The 19,642-nt window shown below is 47.0% G+C and overlaps 1 protein-coding gene across 3 annotated transcripts in view; it reads right to left on the minus strand.

The window, feature by feature from the left end:
* LOC146859938 (mucosa-associated lymphoid tissue lymphoma translocation protein 1-like) overlaps positions 1-19,642 on the minus strand; it is a 1,299,471-nt gene that overhangs the window by 850,551 nt on the left and 429,278 nt on the right. For all 3 annotated transcript variants that reach the window (XM_085643681.1, XM_085643683.1, XM_085643682.1), the window contains one exon: positions 510-618. The gene's annotated coding sequence lies outside the window, so the exon portion shown is untranslated. The remainder of the gene's footprint in view (positions 1-509; positions 619-19,642) is intronic.

Here is a 19,642-nt window from a genome sequence, read left to right on the forward strand (position 1 = left end):
TCTCCCGATGAAGGCATTTATGCTCCAATATTTGACCAAAACTGAAGGCATCTTATGGCAATCACCACCTCTCCAACTTCATTTATTTTCTAATCTTTTTGTTTTGACTTCAAAATGGATGAACATGCAAACTGGACTCAAATTGCCTTGTCGACAAAGATGTCCAAACAGCAGTACTTGAAGTCAGTTATTCAGGAGCATTTACTATTGTGTTTCCGTACTTTTTAGCTGAGCAAGGATAATATCACTTTTCTAAGTAAAAAAATCGAAAAGTTTTTCTTCAAGCATTTTTTTTAAGCATCATTATACTTTATGGTTAGTTTTATTAAAACAAATACCTACTATGTTTTCGTGTCAATCTTTATGACTTATATAGGGATTAGGGGGTGTCAAGGAGACCTTTTTGCAGGACAAGTAGATTTACGTTGCATTTCGTCCATTGGAAAAGTAGATTTAAAAAAAAAAAAAAAGTCCACAACCTGTGCTGTATATATCAAACAGACACTTACCTCTTAGCATGGCTTGGTCATCAGCTGACCCAACAAGACATGAGCATCATAATATTTTCCTTTCTCTGGCTGGCATACTAATCCAGTAAGCGATAGATACATCAACATTCTGAGGAGTTAAACACAGTGACAACAGTCATATGTGAGAATACACAAACGCACACACATTTATTTAAACATGTTTTGCTTAAACATTTTCACATGCATCAGATAAACATTTCAAATATTCATTCCGCGTGAGGGCCCAATTTTCAGAGCGTGAAAAGCAAGTCATTACATTTTCATATTTTTTTTTACATACTTTTTATTAACCAAAAAAGGAAACTTTCTTCCATAAAGATGTTACAATATACTCAGCAGTGGTGCAGCACATATGTGAATGACATAGCGACATTCACAATGTACAGTTCCCATAGGTCTCTAATGTCCCCAAGGCAATCTCGGATGACCTGGAAACCATTTGCACTCTGATTAAAGGGCCCTTTCAATCATTCAGAAAATCACCCCTGTAGGCCATCCCAGCTCCCCAGATCCTTTCCCATTTCTGCGGGCACCCTCTACTCTGGTACACAGTGTGTTCCGTCCTTTGACACCAGTCTAGATCATTTTTACAACCCTCCACCGATGGGACCTCGCTAGCGCCCCATAATCGAGCAATGTTTCGTTTTGCCACTACACCCGCCAGTGCGAGCCAGGCCGTGGCCCATTTGGGCCATACTATATCCCCCGTCACGCCCAAGACATGCCACCTAGCGTCCATTGGGACCGTGGTGCCCACCACCTCAGACATTACTTGGGCTTGGCTCTCCCAGTACCCTTGATACTTAGGACACGCCCAGAGGATATGGAAGAATGTCCCGGTCTCACCACATCCCCGCACATATTTCTGAGATACACAGTAACCTATGCGATGCTGCACCGTCCTAGGGACATTTGACCTATGAAGAATTCGGAGCTGAATTAAACGAAATCTTGCCCTTATCGCTATTCCTCTGGGGCTTTGTATAGCCTCTGCCCAGTTGTCATCCTCGAGGAGGCCAAGATCCGACTCCCAAGCCTCCCACAGTGGTCCCAGGGGATCTGGCGTGTTGTTTATCAGTTTTTTATACGTGAGTGAAATGGCCTTATTGATCATTGGATCAAGCAAGAGCCTCTCTTCCAACGGGGCATACTCTGGCAAGTGGTCCCCATCCTTCAAATGGCAGTGCAATGCATGTCCCAACTGTAAGTATCGTAAATATTCCTCTCCCCCATCTGGTATTTCGATTGCATGGTAACAAAATCCAGCATCTTCCTCTTTTGTCATTAAATTTTCATTCAACTTCTACAATTGATCCAAGCAGGTATGTATAATGTGCATGTGTACCCTGTGTCATGCTGTAGTATATGTCATGCAGTGTTAAGAGCAGCTCTGTATAGGGGTTCAAACGGGATTTGTGTAGTTCAGCTCTCAAGTTTGTCCACCCTGGGTGTTCTTATTTGAGTGGTAGCCTCTGCGTGAGCTGCAATGTTTGCATACTTCGCTAACACTCTCCGTCTCCACTGTTATGAAACTTTCCACTACGTCTTGCCATTGATCCACTAGTGGTTTCCTACGTATGCCCCTATATTTCTCTAGGTGCATGCCGGTGACCTCTTCCAGAACTGATAATGATTACAAATCTTTCTACAATTAAATTAAAAGCATGGAGGTGTGGCCTAGCCAGATGGCAGAATATAGGTATTGCCCCTCCCCCCACCTCCCCCTCCTCGGCACCCTCTCCGAGTGCAACGGACAGCCTAATATAAGGCTCGGAGCTTCGGCCCCCCCTCCATTACCCCTCTCTCTCTTCCCCGTAGGTCAAAAATTCGATGTCACCATGTTTCTTGGGCCCCTTGTCAAGACCCTCCCCTCCCCTTACCCCCCTTTTTTGCCCTTACCCCGCTCCTCCCCATTCCCTATGTTCCACCCCTCTCTACCCTTCCCACCTCTCTCCTTCCCCCTTCCGTTGGGCATACAGACCAGCAGATTACTAGAACATCGGAATCACCCTTTACCGATGACGACCCTTGGAGCCATGCACCCGTGCATTGATCAAATCAGTACCCCGAGACAATAATAATAAGTTGACGTACTGTGGTGTTTCAGTGCTGTTGTTCTGAAGGAGTGAAACCACTTTGAGGTACCACCACATTCTGCAAGATTGGTATATTATTACTGACTGAATGTGAACGCCTACTGCAGTTTAGACTGTAGTTTCCAAAGTGCTGTATCAGAACTAGACCATGTGGAATTGCTGAGAGTGGTGGTGGGAAAGGAACTCCACCAAGGTGATGTGGCCCGTGGAACATATGAGAAGGAACATGGACTAATTCAAGAAGGTGCTGGTAAAGTGTAGAGAAGCTCAACCCTCGAAACCTGTGAGACACCTTAAACAGAAAATTATGATATGTCACCACCTTTGCCTAGACATGGGTAAGGACAAAGCTGAAATACCTACATAAAGAAATACATGTTATATTCTGCAGTGTAGGCAGGTTTAATAGCACGGCAAAACACGTTACAAATATCTTAGGAAGGCAAGGGGTGGAACCATCAGCTACTATACAATGATGGCAATTTAGAACTCAACAAGAGTTTTAGAAACAAAAATAGATACAGTCTACATCGAAGTCAATCTGTTATGATGAGATATGAGGAAGATAGTGGAGAGATTACAAGCAACAGACGAAACCATGGATCTAATATGGAAAGATGTGAAGCAACTTCTGTATTAAGTCTATGGAGATGCAAGTCCGTAACCTTTTTTTTGCCAGGGCTACGGCATAGTCCACAAACATGTTGGCCATTTTACCTTTTTTGGAGTGGGGAAGAGTCCCAGTATGTAGTATTTCAGATCAAACAGTGAAGGGCGCCTCATGGCATGTTCCAAATTTTCTGTGACTATTACCCAGGAAGTGACCATTGTCTAGCAAGTATAAATCATATGGTAGGAATTGCCTCGGGCGTCCCATCCCTGGGGCACTGACCACTAGCTGATTGGTGGAGCAAGCACAAACTTTTTGGGGTCAGACATGTCTTAGCAAGAAATGGAATTGCTGTAGCTTGAAAATGACATCAATAGAGACCCACCCAGGATGTTCTAATTCCCTTTCCTAGTTCCTGTTGTCAAGTTGTATGCCAGGTCTTGCGTCTATTTTCCCCTTAAATTGCCATGGTCCCCTTCAAGGTCAGCATGCAGTGCTCTGTAGAGTAGTATAACTCTAGGGTCAGCATTGTATGCATGGTTTGAATAAGAACTGGTTTGACTGTAACTGTAGGACCCCATCTGCTATGGATTTCCCCTATTAGCCCTTAATTTGCCTAGAAGCAGCATGAAGGAACACCATATATTCATATTATTTCAGCAAACAAACAAAACATACCACTATAATAGAGATCCCTAGTCATACAGTATAGTTCGCAGCCTAATAATCAGTATTTTGCTCCTTACAATATTGCTTAAATCAGCATGTCAGGGGAGTAGGTCAAGTGTGTCCGGCACTGGCACTGAAGTTTGTCCCACAACTGTAGTAATGCTGCTGCTAGCACCAGCTAGTCCTTTGGCCTGCGCTTAGTAGTGGTCAAGAATAATTGTTATGGAGGAGGAGCCAAGATGGCGACCGAGACGGCAGCGTAGATTCCCGGCTCCGTGAACCTCCGCATCCCGCACGGATATCCTGTACTAGATCCTCAGTTTGCGCCATGGGATCGTGTTTGTGAAGGAGAGTGGCAACCGATCGTGTGACTCCGGGGTTTCTGGCTACTGTACCGCCTGAGAAATCTGCGGATGAACTTTGCGGCCCCGGAGCCGGGACCTCGAGTGGACGCCTTGGCCGGGTGGCAGTTTAACAACAACGGCCTGTGGTGACTGGGTGGAGTCGGTCCACCGGAGCGGTGCTGCCCCCGGCCTGCATCTCGCCACGGCCGCTCCCGTTGCTAAAGCGTAGTGGATCGAGGGCATGCCCGGGGGTGCAGTTCTCAGACTCTTCGGTGTTTGCCCCTGCCTTTGACGGTGAGCTGCCCGGACACCGCCCCTAGCTCGCCCTGATCCTTGCAGACTGCTCCCGGATTTTCGCGGCTGCTGGTCCTTGGTGGAGACGACTGCTGCCCGAGTCCACGCAACGGCTGAATTTGTGCCTGCCCCCGGACCCCTGTCTCCAGCGACGTGGATCCCGAGGTGCTTGTCCCTGGGTCCCGGCCCCCATACGAGTCGGGCCCCCCCCGGCGGCCATCTTGTTGTGATGCAGCCTACTATCCTGTCCACCGGGTCGCAGCAGGATTGGGAGTGTGTGACTTTTGGGAGTGTGGCAGAGCGACCGCGGGGAGCAGTGCTGGGGTACGGCGACCTCCTTGAGGCCCTTGGTGCCCTTCATTTCTCCTTGGCTCGTGGCATCGAGGTCTTGGGGAGTAAGATCGACGGTGTGGCATCAGCGTTGGGACAATGGCGGCATGCTGGTCCACAGTTACACAAGGACTTCCTACACTGCACACAGGAGGATAATGTCGCGGCCATCCCTGCGATTAGTGCGCAGCCGTACACTCCGGACAGTATGCTACCGTATGATCGGCTGACTGAGGGTTTGATCTGTTCCGGAGGTAGTGGTTCCGAATGGAAGGTGGTGGCCTCGTCCCGTGCACGACCTCCGGTGACCCAGGGACTTTACCAGCAACGTCTGTCTACTTTGGATGATTCAGCCTTCCCGGACCTTGTGTGCAGTGCAGATCCTGTGGCAGCACTGGGAAAGACGTCCCTCCGAGATGCGGACTGTGTTGGCGTTCTGAGATCTTCACCCCACCTGTGTGCGTCGCTTCCCGGTTGTTTTGGGACATCCCTTCACCTTGGAATATCGGACATGGCGCTGGGTCGGGGGGTAGGCATGGGCAGCATCGCCAGGAGTGGTCAGGGTTGAGGCTGATCCCTCGGGGTGGTCATCTGGTAGACGGGCGGACTTATGGTTGTGTACTCCCAGGATATAGCTACTAGCATATTCGGTGCGCAATGCTCCCCATTCCCCCTTTTGTTATGGTCGATTTGGTGCTACTTATTGTTTGCTGTTGGGATACCTTACTGTGCGGGAGGGAGAAGCCGGGGGTACGTTCTGAAGGCCCTCCTCCAGCTAATTATATTTTCTCCACCCCCCCCGCCTGGTGGGGTTCTTTCTTATTCCTTTTTTCCCTGTTTCTTCTACATTTCGGGTCTAGTTCCAGGGCGACAGGCACACTGCGGGGGGGAGGGGCCATACTCATTTGCAGAGGTGCAGGGTGGGGGGTTGGGGGGGGGGACTCTTTTCTTTCTCAGTCTTCCTCTCTTTTTCCATGGCCTCCTTTTTCTTCTCCGTTTCTTCTTGTTTCTTTCTTTCTGGGATCAGCGTGGTACGCCTCTTTTGTTGTGAACCGTTGCCTCTCCGTGTGTGCCACAGTTTCCGGGGGTTCTCTGGGCGTTAGGTATGGGGGCCTGCAGGCGCAACTGTTTTCGATATTCTTCCCCATCATTTCCTGTGTTTGCGCCATGGATTCAATAGATTGCTGGTTATTGCTAACGTCTATCATGCGGCCTGCCCTTTATCGCTGTTGGGAAATTGTTTGGCACCTGATCCTACTGTTTTGTTTCATTATAAAATGAAAAACCCCTTTTCTCCTGGTGTCCTACCTGCGCGGCTCCCGGGCCGAACTATCTTAGTATGAAGATTTTGCTACCGAGGTGCCGCATGTGCTTATGTTTGACCTTATTGCTCTGATTGCTTAGCGGCCGGCCCTGGGGGGTTGTAGGCCCATACTTGTCAATGATCGAAATGTCAATAAAGGTTTTTCAAAAAAAAAAAAAAAAAAAGAATAATTGTTATGAGGTCATCTGTGGCCACGGCTATGCCGCCTCTCCAGAGGCGGCACACATCATCCATCTGGCCAGCCATTCAAGCTGGGCTGCCATGTTGTAATATTCAAAGTTTGGGACCCCTAACCCTACCTTTGTTGTTGGTAGCTGTAGCCTGTACAGCACCACTCTACATCTCACCTCCCACCGGATTAATAAAACCAGCAAAGAGTCAAGATCTCAGTAGTGTCTTAGAGGTCATCTGTATCTAGGGGGTTTGGTTTAAGTGATGCACAGTACTTTGCCCAATTTACCGGAAGCCCTGAATTGTGACCAAAGGCTTCTAGGGTAGCAATCGTATGGGGGAGGCCAGTGTCACACTCTTGCAAATAAATCAGCATGTCGTCGCATATAAAGAGTTTCAAGCTCGCCCGCCGTCACCCTAATGTCCAGTGATCTGCTCTCAGCCCTAAAGCGAGCTGCTGGGGTTCCATCTCTAATACAAAATTGGATCCTGATAGACTTATCTTAACCGTTTTAACCCTAGCTTAGGAGTCAGTGTAAAGAATTTATACCTACAGTGTTATTGCATGCCCTTAACCCATCTTTCGCATTACTGCTGCTAAATATGCCAAAGCAATAGTGTCAAAGGCCTTGCATAGTTCAACTGATAGCACCTTCGCCGCGGGTACTCATCCGTTGTGGAACCCATAATATGAAGCAATCCGCGGATATTAGGCAAAGTACTATAGTCAGGAATTAAACTGCTGATTCGAGCGCCCCAGGCCTGGCAGCATCCCCAAGAAGCAGTCAGCTCTCACTTTATTGCTGATTTTAAAGTCGACATTTAACATCCATAACGGCCTATATGACCTAACTGTAGCCGCTGCTGGTCCCCGCTTGGAAAGGTGGATCAAAATTCCCATACACAATGATTTGGTATCAACCCTGCTTGTATGCTTTGTCTAGCAATGTTAGAACTCGGCCCGCATGCAGTCCGACCAAGACATCCTGCCTGAGGCCAGCTGCAAAGCAGCGACATTCACAAGGCCAACTCCAAAGCGGCAACATTTGCCTTCTCCACGGTAAACCGACCATTAATATATCTCTTTGCTCTGGAGTACATTTCTTTTAGGAAACTACCAATGAGCTCAGGGGGAGGGTTATTGTTCAGAATATAACTTGGTGGAATACAAATTGAAGACTCAATTAATATCATGTTGCGTGTATCTGACTTGTCCCCTCAAGTCCTCAATATGTGTTAAGGGTTTCCCCTCTGGCAGAAGTGAAGAAACTACTGGAAATGCCAGAGGACCTAGCCAGCAGAGATTTCTCCCGACACTGAACAACAGCAGGGGAAAGATGGCGTCTGGCATGGCAGGCAGTTCGTGGCTGCCAAAACACGAAAAGCTAAAGAAAGGGCGTGCTCTCCAGGAGGCCAAAGAAGACATCATAACTCACCTCCAGAACATGAAGAAGGAATCTCACAGATACATAAAGACGTGGCTGACCTATGCACTTGATCACAATCATCTTGTACTTCATAACAAGGGGCGCTCTCTGCCTCTTTTTTTATTTTAACAAACTTTATTGTTCTTACAGAATGCAGAACATCGGGCAATCAGTACAGTGTACACAAATAATCCTGGCGCCAAAGTGGCAGCTGAGTCGGTAACCCCCAGCCAGTGGTAATAATCAGGAGTCACATACTCTACTCCGATCAGGGCACATATTAAGGGGAACACAATTCTCTGTAGATATGCAAATTAGGTTACACAAAAACCACCCTACCTTTAAGGGGGACCAAACTCAGATCATCTTGCACAGGTGTCCTCAGCCATAAGTCAAACAACCTCCCTCCTCCCTGTGGTGTCCCCATTCTCTTCCACGTGTAGTCATATGGAAGGACCAGATGGAAACGAGACAAGCGTCACACCTTCCATCACGCCCAAGTATGATTAGTGTCGCGTAGGGGCACAGGCCAGCCCTGCAACAACATTGCATGTGCATACCCATGGGCTCTTTGTTTCTTCTTACCCCCAGGCTGTGTATGAACCTAGGGTACCTAGAGAGGAGGACCAGGGGGTTCTGGAGAGACACTTAACATTCGGTATCGTTAGCCCCTATGTCTTATTAATGGGTTTGCTTTTACTGAATAGGAAGGTGTCATTTCCTGAGGCCCACTCACCTCGATTCATAACAAAGGAGGGTGTCAACTCAACTGGGACTATAGCGCTTATGCGCCCGTATCCGCTTGGACCAGATTGCTCTGTTGGCTCTGTGTTGTGTTTTACTTGTTTTTTTCCTCCCTAGTTCCAGACTGATCGCACTCCTACCATGGCAGCCACAGAAATTACCATTATACCCAAGCCGGGCAAAGACCATAAACTATGTTCAGCATACCGCCCCATAGCTCTTATTGACCCGAACCAGGTTGGACTCATTTATATTCAGGTGGGTGCGGATAATATTCAACGTGTTGCGCACTTAGTTGAAAAGTCCAATTGTCACAACAACACGGCCTGCCGTCTTTCTCTGGACAGAGAAGGCATTTGACAAGCGTAAACTGGTCCTTTCTCCGCGCAGTTCTGGGCAAGATTGAACTAGGCCTTGGAATGATAGCCAAAATCATGATGTCTTGCGTATCCTCGACAGCTGTCCTACTGGACAGCATATGTGGCACATCACATTCACAAGGGGCACTGTCATGGGTGCTCATTATCACCCTTGCTTTTCGCCCTTGTAGTGGAACCCTTCTATCACTATCCTCCAATCTGATGCCATCAGCGGTATCCCTTTTGGTGGTCAATCCCAAAAAGTCATCCTATTTGCACATGACCAGTTAGAAATTGAGTTTCTGGTTGGCTAAGGTATTCACCCAAGCCAGACAGAACCCAGCACTATAGTCAGGGTAAGCTAGATACATAACTGAGAACCTGTGCTCACCCTCTGGTAGCTTGGCACGGGGCAGAAAGGCTTATCGAAAGAAGCAGTGTGTAAAGTATTTGTGCAACACACACAAAGTAACACAATGAATACACCACAAAAAGACTCCACCCCGGTTTATAAAAATAGCTTTGTATTATCAACAAAATGAGACCAAAATGATATAAATCCAATGAATACTTCTCAAGTTATTACACTCAATGCACACGGGAATCCCAGTGCAAAAATATATAGTTGCTACTATTATGTTATTTACAGTAGTGCAAATGCGGGTTTCAAAGCGTTACTCCCAACCAGGGAAATCGGAAATCCAGTACCTTTCTAGAGCCACTGGGGCTCGCATTGCTTTGGTTGATGCCAGCACACAGCTTCGAAGCCCCTCATGGGGGAGGCAACGCTGAATTTTATTGTCCTGGCAACCCAATGGGCCGCACAGCAAAGGATTCTTTCGACGCTGCGGCATCGGGGGTAACAGACGCTGGAAGCGTTACCTCAGCGATGTACTTGATCTTTCAATCATGCTGGGTTGGAGCAGAGTTGTCAAAGATTGATTACAGCTAAGAACTCTGAGAGGAGACACACAAGCTGGCAAACTAGCACAGTACAGTTGTAGATGCAGGAGTGATGCCGGACTCATCGTAGTGTGGAGTACCACAGCAGGAATTCAAAGTCTTTGATGGCCCTGAGACTTTGGGGAGAAGGGGGAAAGCCAACAAGCCCTTGGATGGCACTTTGGAAGGTAGCACAGAGAAAACGTAGCAGGCAGCAGGCCAGCACAGCAAGACAGGCTGTAAAGTGGCAGTCTCTTCTGCACCTCAGCAGGCCAACACGGCAAAGTAGTTTGCAGAGCGGCAGTCCTTACTGGCAGCACAGCAGTCCTTCTGGCAATGTGCAGATGTAGAGCCAGTGATGTCTGGATACCAGTCTAAAAATGTCTAATTAGATGGGGTCAGAGACCCAGTACTTATACCCAAAAGTGCCTGTGATATAGGTGGTGACTTTAAAAGAACTCTGAGGTGCACAGGTCCCCTTTCAGCCCAGTCCTGTCTGCTAGCCTAGAGGGGGAGGCGGATGGGAAGGAGGGAAATCAGGGGTTTGTGCGGAGACCGGATACAACCTATTCAAGTGAAGTGTTCCCTCCTCTACTCCTACCTGTCCAGGATGACCCGTCAGTATGCCGATGCAGTTAAATGTCCTATGTTGTGGCTGTCTAGAGGTATTGCACAAATGTAGCTGTTACTCAGCCCAGCCCAGGTGTGTATTGGATACACACTGTCAGGCACACAGAGCAGTAAGTTCAAAGACATGTCCACTTTCTAAAAGTGGAATTTCTAAAATAGTAAAGTTAAATCCAGCCTCCCAGTGAGTAGGATTTATCAATACCATTCCAAACATATGAAACATCAAAAAGCTACTCCTCTCTAATCAGGAATTACAGCTTAAAAGATTATTAAGGAATTCCCAATGCTACCAGATGAGTAGGCCTCACAGTAGTGAAAAACTAAAATCAGCTGTTTGTCACTACCAGGACTACCTTAGGGGTGACTTATCTGTACTTAAAGGGGAGTTTAAGGCTGGACAAGTAGGTTTTAAATGCCAAGTCAAAGTGGCAGCAAACTGCACACATAGGTCCTGCAAATGCAGGCCTAAGACATGCTTAAAATAGTACTTCTGTGGGTGGCACAATTAGTGCTGCAAGACCACTAGTAGCAATGAACCTACAGGCCCCGAGTATATGGGGTACTATTTTACAGGGGTTTTAAAAGTAAATTAAATATGTCAATCAGGTATACACCAATCACAAACATGTTTAGGGAAGAAGCACGTGCACTTTAGCACTGGTTAGCAATGGTAAAGTGCTCAGAGTCCTAAGGCCAACAAAGGAAAAATGTGGCACTCTAAAGTAAAAGGTTTGGAGGAAGACCATCCTAAGGCCGACAGGTCTAACACCTGTTATTCTCACACAGCCTGCTACTTCTCTATCTGCAGCTGTACAATGCTTTGTGGCCTTTGAAGCAGTGCCTGGTTTTAAAATAAACATGACGAAATCCTACGGACGGAGCCTTACTATACCTGGGCAGGAACTGCTCTGGTTGCAATCTCTGGCAACCTTCCGATGGGCATCATACCTAACACGATACCAAAGCCTTACCAAAAAAAAACCACATTGCATTCCTGGACACAGGCCAACTGGCCAGACTATCAGCGATCCATCTAAGAAGACCCCCGTCGCTGGGAGCCACTCTACAACTCATGGCTGGGATCTTATTAAATGTTATTAAAATGAATATCCTCCCTAGATCCTCCCTCTTTTCCAAACACTGCCACAGCAATTCCCTCTGACACCATCACGCGCTTACAATGGCATATATACTCACTTTCATCTGGGGAGGTAAAAGACCCAGGATTTCCAACTCCTTGCTAATGCTTTCCAGGGACAGGAGTTTATTGGCCTGCCCTAACTTACTCAAATACTACTGGGCGTCTCACCTACGCTTTGTTTCTGAATGATTTGTTCGCGAAAGTGACAAACACAGGTTTCGTATGGACTGTGCAGTGGCTTGTCTTCCTCAGTGGGATTTAGCCTTGCTCCCCTAAACACCCATACAAATACACCTAGAAGCGCATACATTGCTACCCCCACAAGAACAGTTCTTGAGATCTGGGGTAAATTAGCGCTCACGAGGGGTCTCACTACATTCCAGTCTCCCACCATAGTGATTGCCCAAAACCCGGACTTCACTCCAGCCCTTCAATCTCACACTTTTTACTGTTGGGAATCTGTTAAATGTAGAACCTTACGCAACTTATTTGTAGGTGGCACAATTGAGACCTTTTAGCAATGCAAACTAATGTTAAGATCCCAGTCTGCACTATGCCAACTGTGGCATTGGGCACTCCACCCCCCTCAAAGCTCAAGGAGCCCCACAAGGTTGCACACCCTTTGAGAAACTAGTCCGGGCCTTTGATGGATCCAGGGGTCTCGTATATAAAATGTACCAAGTCATCCAACATCTAGCACTGCCCTGCACCCACCCTTATCAAAGGCAATGGCACTCCGACACCTCCGAGGGTATCTCGCAAAAACAATGGGAAACACTCTGGTGTCACAAATCCAAGACATACAAAAATATACCTCAGCGAGAATCTGCTTATAAAATTATGGTACAATGGTACTACACTCCGATGCCTCTCCATGCAATGTTCCTGACAACACTGGCTACATGTGGGTATTTTGGATTGACACCAGAAGACTTCTAACACATTTGGTGGTCTTGCTCCCTTATAACCACATTCTGGAAGGAGATTCTTGGGCATATAAAATGCACGTGCATACTATCCTGCTGCCACATTAGGCATAATACCCCTTATACTTGAGGCAATGACCCACGCAGACTGGTGGCTTATTTATCACGTTGCAAAACAGCTAATATCCCATGCATGGAAACCCACATCCCTCCTATAGCCCTTTGGTTCAAGTGTCTTGGGCATGTGCCAGTAATTGAGTAATTCTCCCATAAACTGGCACACACTGATAAAAAAAATTCGTAAGTCTCTGGCAGCCGCTAGTTGACGACCCCACCCGATTTGAACATACCTGCTTCAACCCACCCAAGCTTAAAGCAATACAACTCTTTCAATAAGAGGGTTCACACTTCAACATGACTGGGACTATTGGACTGGACCTCCGTCCTCTCCCTATCCCTGAAGATGGTCCAGATTCGCACCTCTCTGGGGTAGTGTAAGCCCCCCCTCCACCCCCCCGAGGTTATATTGTGACCAGGTACTTGTTGATTGCTGTGGTTTGCTGTTATCTGAGTCATTTCCTCCTGCCGGTAACTCATATCTGTAATGTGTTGCACACTAGCGATCTCTAACCAAGTACAGTAACATTTATGTTGAGTTGCTTAACATTGTGCTATGCTTTATGAAAACATTGTGGATTCAACTCTGAAACCATGTCTTATTCTACTTCATGGTAAAAACGTTAACAGATTTCTAGTAAAAAAATAAAATACAATAAAAACAGTTCCTTGGCAAAAAAGCAAAGAATAGATTAGTTATTAGACAAAAAGACCAATCCACATACTGCAGTTAAGAGAGCAGATAGGAAATCCAAAATTACCTTCACTAAGTAAATCTACCTCAGCTCATTGACAAACAACGGGCAATGCTAAAAGCTCTGTTGAAAAGGGAGCAGTACTTGTATCCATAAACAATTGTTGGCAAAGACAATCTGTCTTGCCTAAGCAAGATTTATCGGCTTCGTCAATTTTTTTTAGCCATGTTGTACATTAGTGCAGCATGGCTAAAAGTAAAAACGTGTTATGATGCTGTCAACACCTGGCACTCTATAGTGTTTTTGGTTTTTTTTTTTTTACTATCAAATGTGCTGCAACACAGCTGTACAACATGGCAGAGAAAACATTGGCAAAGCCAAATAGCTCCACTATTTGAGTTTTCAATGTCGTATAGCTTCGTGATTGCTGTGCAGCATGGCTAAATTTGAGGGGGAAAAAGCACTATGACTCCGCTAGCGTTGACCATGTAATTTTTTTTGGTACACTTTCAGCCATGCTGCACAGCAGGTGGGCTACTGTACAACATGGCTAAAAAACATTGAGAAAGCCAAAAGATCTCACATAGGCAAGACTTATTGGCTTCGCCAATGCGTGCTTCCTAACCTGATGCAAGCAGAGCTGCTGGCTTCAGCACTGGCAAACTAGGTTAGAGTCTTGGCGTCTGCTCAACATCTTGTGAGTCTGGGCAAATACCTTAATCTCCTCTGCCTAAAAAAAAATAATCATGTAACTCGCTCAAATATCTTTGGGGCGGGTCGAGTTTGAACCGTATATATAAATAGGGGGAGGGGGGGAAGAAATAGTACCTTAATCACAAAGCGAGCAGTTGACAGACACCAATTAAGTTAAATCAATCCTGTACTTGATGCATGCTTCACACAAAGTGACACAAGAAGTGACGCTTCGCACACACAGGCGAATTAGAAAGCAGCACAGAAGAGTGGTAATGATAGCAGAAAGGTAAACACAGTGAAGTGATGTCTTTCCCACTTTCTGGAAAGCTTGTGAGTAGGCTATTTGTAGTCTTTCATGAGGCCTAAAATGAATAATCTTGCCACCGACTATGAGAGAGCTGACACTGATCCCAAGCTCCATAATCGCCCACTGTCAATGATTTATGGTAATGTAAGATTTTAAGTAAGGTTTTGGTGACTAGATGAATGCGTTTATGCGTCTTTCAAAAGTATTTTGCATAATTTGAGATGTTCCACACACACCTTAACAGGGGTGCATGAATCATTATGCTTTAAAGGTGTTGGAAAGCGGTAGGACACTGGCAGGCCTACTCAGAAAGCTCTGAGCTAGCGATTATATTAGTGAATTATGCACCTCAGACAATGAGGCTGCGATTGGTCAGGCGGCCGCCCAGTCCAAAATCATCTCCTTGTACTCCTCATTAGATGAGGCAAGTCAAAGAGGCACACCCCCGGATCTGGACATTTTTGGGATTCAATCCTGCTGCTATGGCTCGAGAATGGGCATCAAAGTTATCTGGATGAGCAGTTCTCTGAGTAGAAGGTGATCAGAGTCATTCGTGCTTTGCCCAGGGACACGGCCCTCAGCCTGGATGGCCTGTCAGCCGCCTTCTACAAAGAATATGCACCATTGTTAGCACTGCATTTTATAAATATGCATGAGGAATCGCAGGAACAGGGAGCACTTCCTTCATCGCTTCAAAAAGCGCTCACAATTCTAAAACCTGATAAAGATCCATTAAAAGGTGATTCCTAAAGGCTGTTGTCTGTGATTAATCTGAACAACAAAATCCTGGCTAAACTAATTGCATCGAGACTTCTTCCGCTGCTACCTCATGCGTCCTGACCAGTGCGGTTTTGTCCATGGCAGGGCTACGTCTAACAACCTGCGCACTTTTTTTGCCACAATACAGGAAATTGACCCCTCGCTCCAAGCTGCCGCAATTTTTCTGGATGCTACGAAGGCATTTGATTCACTTGAATGGCCATATCTATTTGCACTTCTTTCCTGTCCAAATTCATCAAACTGATCGCTCTCAATATCTTGTCCCACGGCGAGGCATCTGGTTAATGGAGTGACATCCCCTCTTTTTCCCGTGTCCCGGGGCAGAAGACAGGTGCCCACTGTCCATTCTCTTATTTTTGCCATCGCTGTAGAGCCCCTGGCAGGCACAGGAGCAGGCCGCGATTAATTCACGTTAAGTTCCTACATAGGCTACACAGGACGCCAGAATGGTTACATTAAGTCGGCTTGAGTGTGGATGCACGATGCTTGAGATGCCGGGCCCAGGACACATCTTTCCTGCACCTGGCCTGGAACTGACCCGATATTACTCATTACTGGGGAACCATTTTCAATGCTATGGATGAGATGCTAGAGATTCATATAGAACGTTCCCCGTTGACAGTGTTGCTTGGTTATGTGAGAATTGTGCCTGCGGACAGTAAGAAGCTAGTATTCATGCTCCTGTTGCTTGCTAAACGGCGAATAGCGATGTGCTGGGCAGCCGCCAAATAGTCTGAGCTGCAGATTGCTCAGAGATGCAGCGTTCTGCCATGGGCTGCTGTCTGCCTACTGGGAATTTATGCCAGTACAGTCACGCCCCAGGGACATCTGGGAGCTGCTGCAGATGTACCTCCAGATAAAAGCACAGGATCAAAGTGATCCCCCTCCTGCTTGTCCAGAGGTGGCTTCACATACCTAAAGAGAAAGTACCACATGGATGGCGGTCGACAAAGAAGGCATGACAGTGCACATTTTCAGTAGGCCGGCTCCCCAGCCTTCTACTCCCCAACTCCCTTCCTTGGTTTCCCTCTTTTCTGTGTTGAGGGCGCGTAAGAACACCCCTGAACTCAATGCAGGATGTAATGGAAGATGTAAAACGTGTACTTATATTGGAGGCTATTATGTAAAAGATGGATTAGACCCATGTAATTTCCCAACGCTACAATGTATGTAATTGGTCTAACCGCCTGCCTGTATGTAATTGGTCTAACCGCCTTCCCCCACGTAGCACACAAAGACAACTGCGTCAGAGAAGTGTTTGCATTCCTCTATTGTGCAAAACTCGTACACTTCACTTACCTCTTTTCTTAATGGCACTGTGTAGCATTTAAAAATAAGGCAATTGCAAAACAATCAACAAAAAAGTAAGAAAGCCAATTTAACACTACAGAGACACCAAACTCAAAGGCCCACATATCTGTTTTTTTTGCCACCACCGTTCAGAAAAATGTCTCAACGGACTGAAACTAATCTTTGTTGCTTTGGTTTGTAAATTTAGCTGGCAGCTCTAGTTTCTTTGCAAATGCATCTTAAAGTAAATATCAGGTGCAGTTCGTTTTTTTTCCAATACATAGGTAACTGTTTGCTGCGGTGTTGAGGTCTTTCTACTCTATTTTTTATCTATGGACACCAATTACTTGCACAGTGACTCGTCTGCTCAGTCTCAACTACAGAAAACAAATCAGGATTTTAAAACAAATCTGAAACTACTTTATTTATATTGTACTGGTACCCAAGAAGTGTAAAAATAAAAGGAAAACATTTTCAGAACAATAAAGAATATCAGTTTCTTCCACGTTCCCTTTGTTCCATGCTGGAGAACCCAAATAATTAAAAATGGGCCTTGGAAGTAATTAGCCTTTTAGTACTAAATGCAAACTACATCCCAATATGGACAAGAGACATGCTAAATTTGCGTAATTTGCTTGTGTAATGACGCAAAATGACACCTAATGATGGAAAATGACATCTAATTGTGCAGTACCACATGGTGTCGATAAACGCCTCAACCAGCCTCCCTTTGCCGGATGGCAGGAAGGCTTTAAAAAGCCAAACGAATGGCTTGCAGGTCCAAAAGATTTTTGTGGAATACAATAATTTATCCATCAGTCATTACTGTTAGCTCTGGGTGGGGAAGAGAAGCGCCTGCCACTGACCCACTCATGGTCTAGTAGCCACCACTGAAGATAGGACTTCAGAGCCCGCATATGCCACCTAGCGTATTTGACCAACAAAATGAACGAGGCTATTGGTCCCAGAAGCCTCAGTGTCACTCTCACTAAAATCCAGGACAGAGGCTGAAACAACGGGATCATAGCCTGAATGTCTTGGACTCTCAGTTCCTGGGGAAAAGTGCAAGATTGCACTGTGTCCAGAATCGCTCGGATGAAAGGGCACCTGTGAAGGAGTCAGGTGTGATTTTGGCACATTGATAGTGAATCCTAACAATGGTAAAAAGGTTGATGTATTCTGAAGGTGGTTGCTGACTGCCCGAGGTAAGCCCGCCTTTAGCAGCCAGTCATTGAATTAGGGGAAGACTGGGACCCTGCCCACCAGAGATGAGCTGCGACCACCGCTATCACTTTCGTGAACACACGGGATGCGCTCTTGAGGCCAAAAGGTAGCACAGTGAACTGTAAATGCTCCTGGAGTGACAGAAAAGAGAGAAACGAAAGGCGAGGAACAGCACCAGTTGGAGAAGGGCCAAGCACGAAGGCACAAAAAGCCTTAGCGGTGAAATCCATAGCAGTGCACCGCTCTGAGGAACACCTTCGCAAGCTAAGGCGCCATCCTCCCTGGAGGCAGAAGCATGTGAAAAAGGCCATAGCAGAAGAGAGAGCGAGAGATAGAGACTGCAATCACGATCCACAACAGTGAAGGGCAACAAGCCCGGAACAAAGGAGGAACAGCAATTCACCCCCAGACGACACCATCAAGTAGGGCCGTATCCCCTGAAAGGAGCGAAAAGGCTGAGATACAGGCAAAAAGACCCCCAACTCAGAGGACAGCAAGGGAAGCAGAAACCCCAAGCAAGTAAAACAGAGAAGAGTAAAAGCAGGTCCCTACACTGGAGAAAAATCAGGGTTGAGGGATGCAGAAGCATACATGAACCAACCGACCATGTATCATAAGGGAAGGAGTGAAACAATCAAGCAGAACAAAGTATCCTGTCCGGGCAGGGAGGCGAGTTCAGAAAACCAAACTAAAGGTCCTCGCAGAACGGGGAGGAAGGGCGGGCCGTGAAGGAATCTGCGGCTAGAATCGTCTCTACCAGATACATCGCTACCGAAGGTAAGTAACTTGTACATCTGATAGAGACTACTAGCCGCAGATTCCTTAACACAGAATAGTTACCCAAGCCATACCCAAAGGGGAGGAGGGCCTGCGAGAGAACCTCCCCAGTAAGAAGAAACACAGGGCCCCAGCAAGGCGAAGGGAAGACCAGGAGACCCCAAGCCCATTCATGGTACAACAGCCACAAACCTTCGTAGGGACAGAAAGCCGCAGTGGAGCACCCAGGAGGAAAGATCGACCCAAACTCAGGGAGAAGAGGTAGAACCGGAGGCAGCGCCTGCTGTAGGAAAACACACAGCGACAGAGGACAGCTGAATTGGCATCAGCTGCAAGGAAGCAGGCAAGGCAGGAACGGCTCCACAGCCAAGGAACGCAGGCATAAGAAGAAAGGCACAGGTGCGCAAAGCCCCAGCAGAACAAGAGGCAGGGGCACAAGGTAGCACAACAAGGACCACGGCGGTGGGCCAGCACAAGTAGGCGTGCACAGCTGGCAGCGGACAGCACCATGGAGCGGCGCACTCAGAACAAGCCAGGCGCAGGGCGAGGGCAGAGGCCAGGAAAATGCAGAACAAGCCCCAAAGGAGGATCGGTCAATTGACACAGACCAACCCATGAAGAGAAATGGAGCCAGCCATAAGAGAAAAAGGGGAAGACACGGAGGACGGACCAAGCCGTCAACCAGAACACAGGAAAGCCAGGAGAAACCCAGCCCCCCTGGAAAACCAGACAGAGGACCAGGCCAAAACGCCGGACAAGAAGGCGGAAACGCCACAACACGACACCATAGACAGCATGTCAAACTGTCAAGCGATGTAGTGAACACGAGAATGACGGAACCCGGAGCAGCGCAAGCTGCGCCCGGAGAAGATGCAAGAGACCGCACAAGCGGTATACAGTGATGCCAAGAAAGGTAGGGAACCCGAAAAAGAGGCAACCATACCTTCCCAGCACAGGACAGAGCTATGCAATAGCTACAATTACCCCACATAGGGTATAATACGACCCACTAAAACATGGGAACACCTCTTAGGGGAAAATCCAGCAGCAGAGGACAGAACATAAAGGACCTGCAGATAAAACCACAGATGGCTTGTCAATCAGCCAATCAAAAAAAACACAGAAGGCCCAACCTGAGGACACATATGGGTGGACCACAACCAAAGAACCACAAAATTCGAAGGGGCTGTACTAGCAGCCAACAGGACAAGGGGGTCAG

This window comes from Triturus cristatus, chromosome 3_1 (assembly GCF_964204655.1).
Source record: "Triturus cristatus chromosome 3_1, aTriCri1.1, whole genome shotgun sequence".
NCBI lineage: Eukaryota > Metazoa > Chordata > Amphibia > Caudata > Salamandridae > Triturus > Triturus cristatus.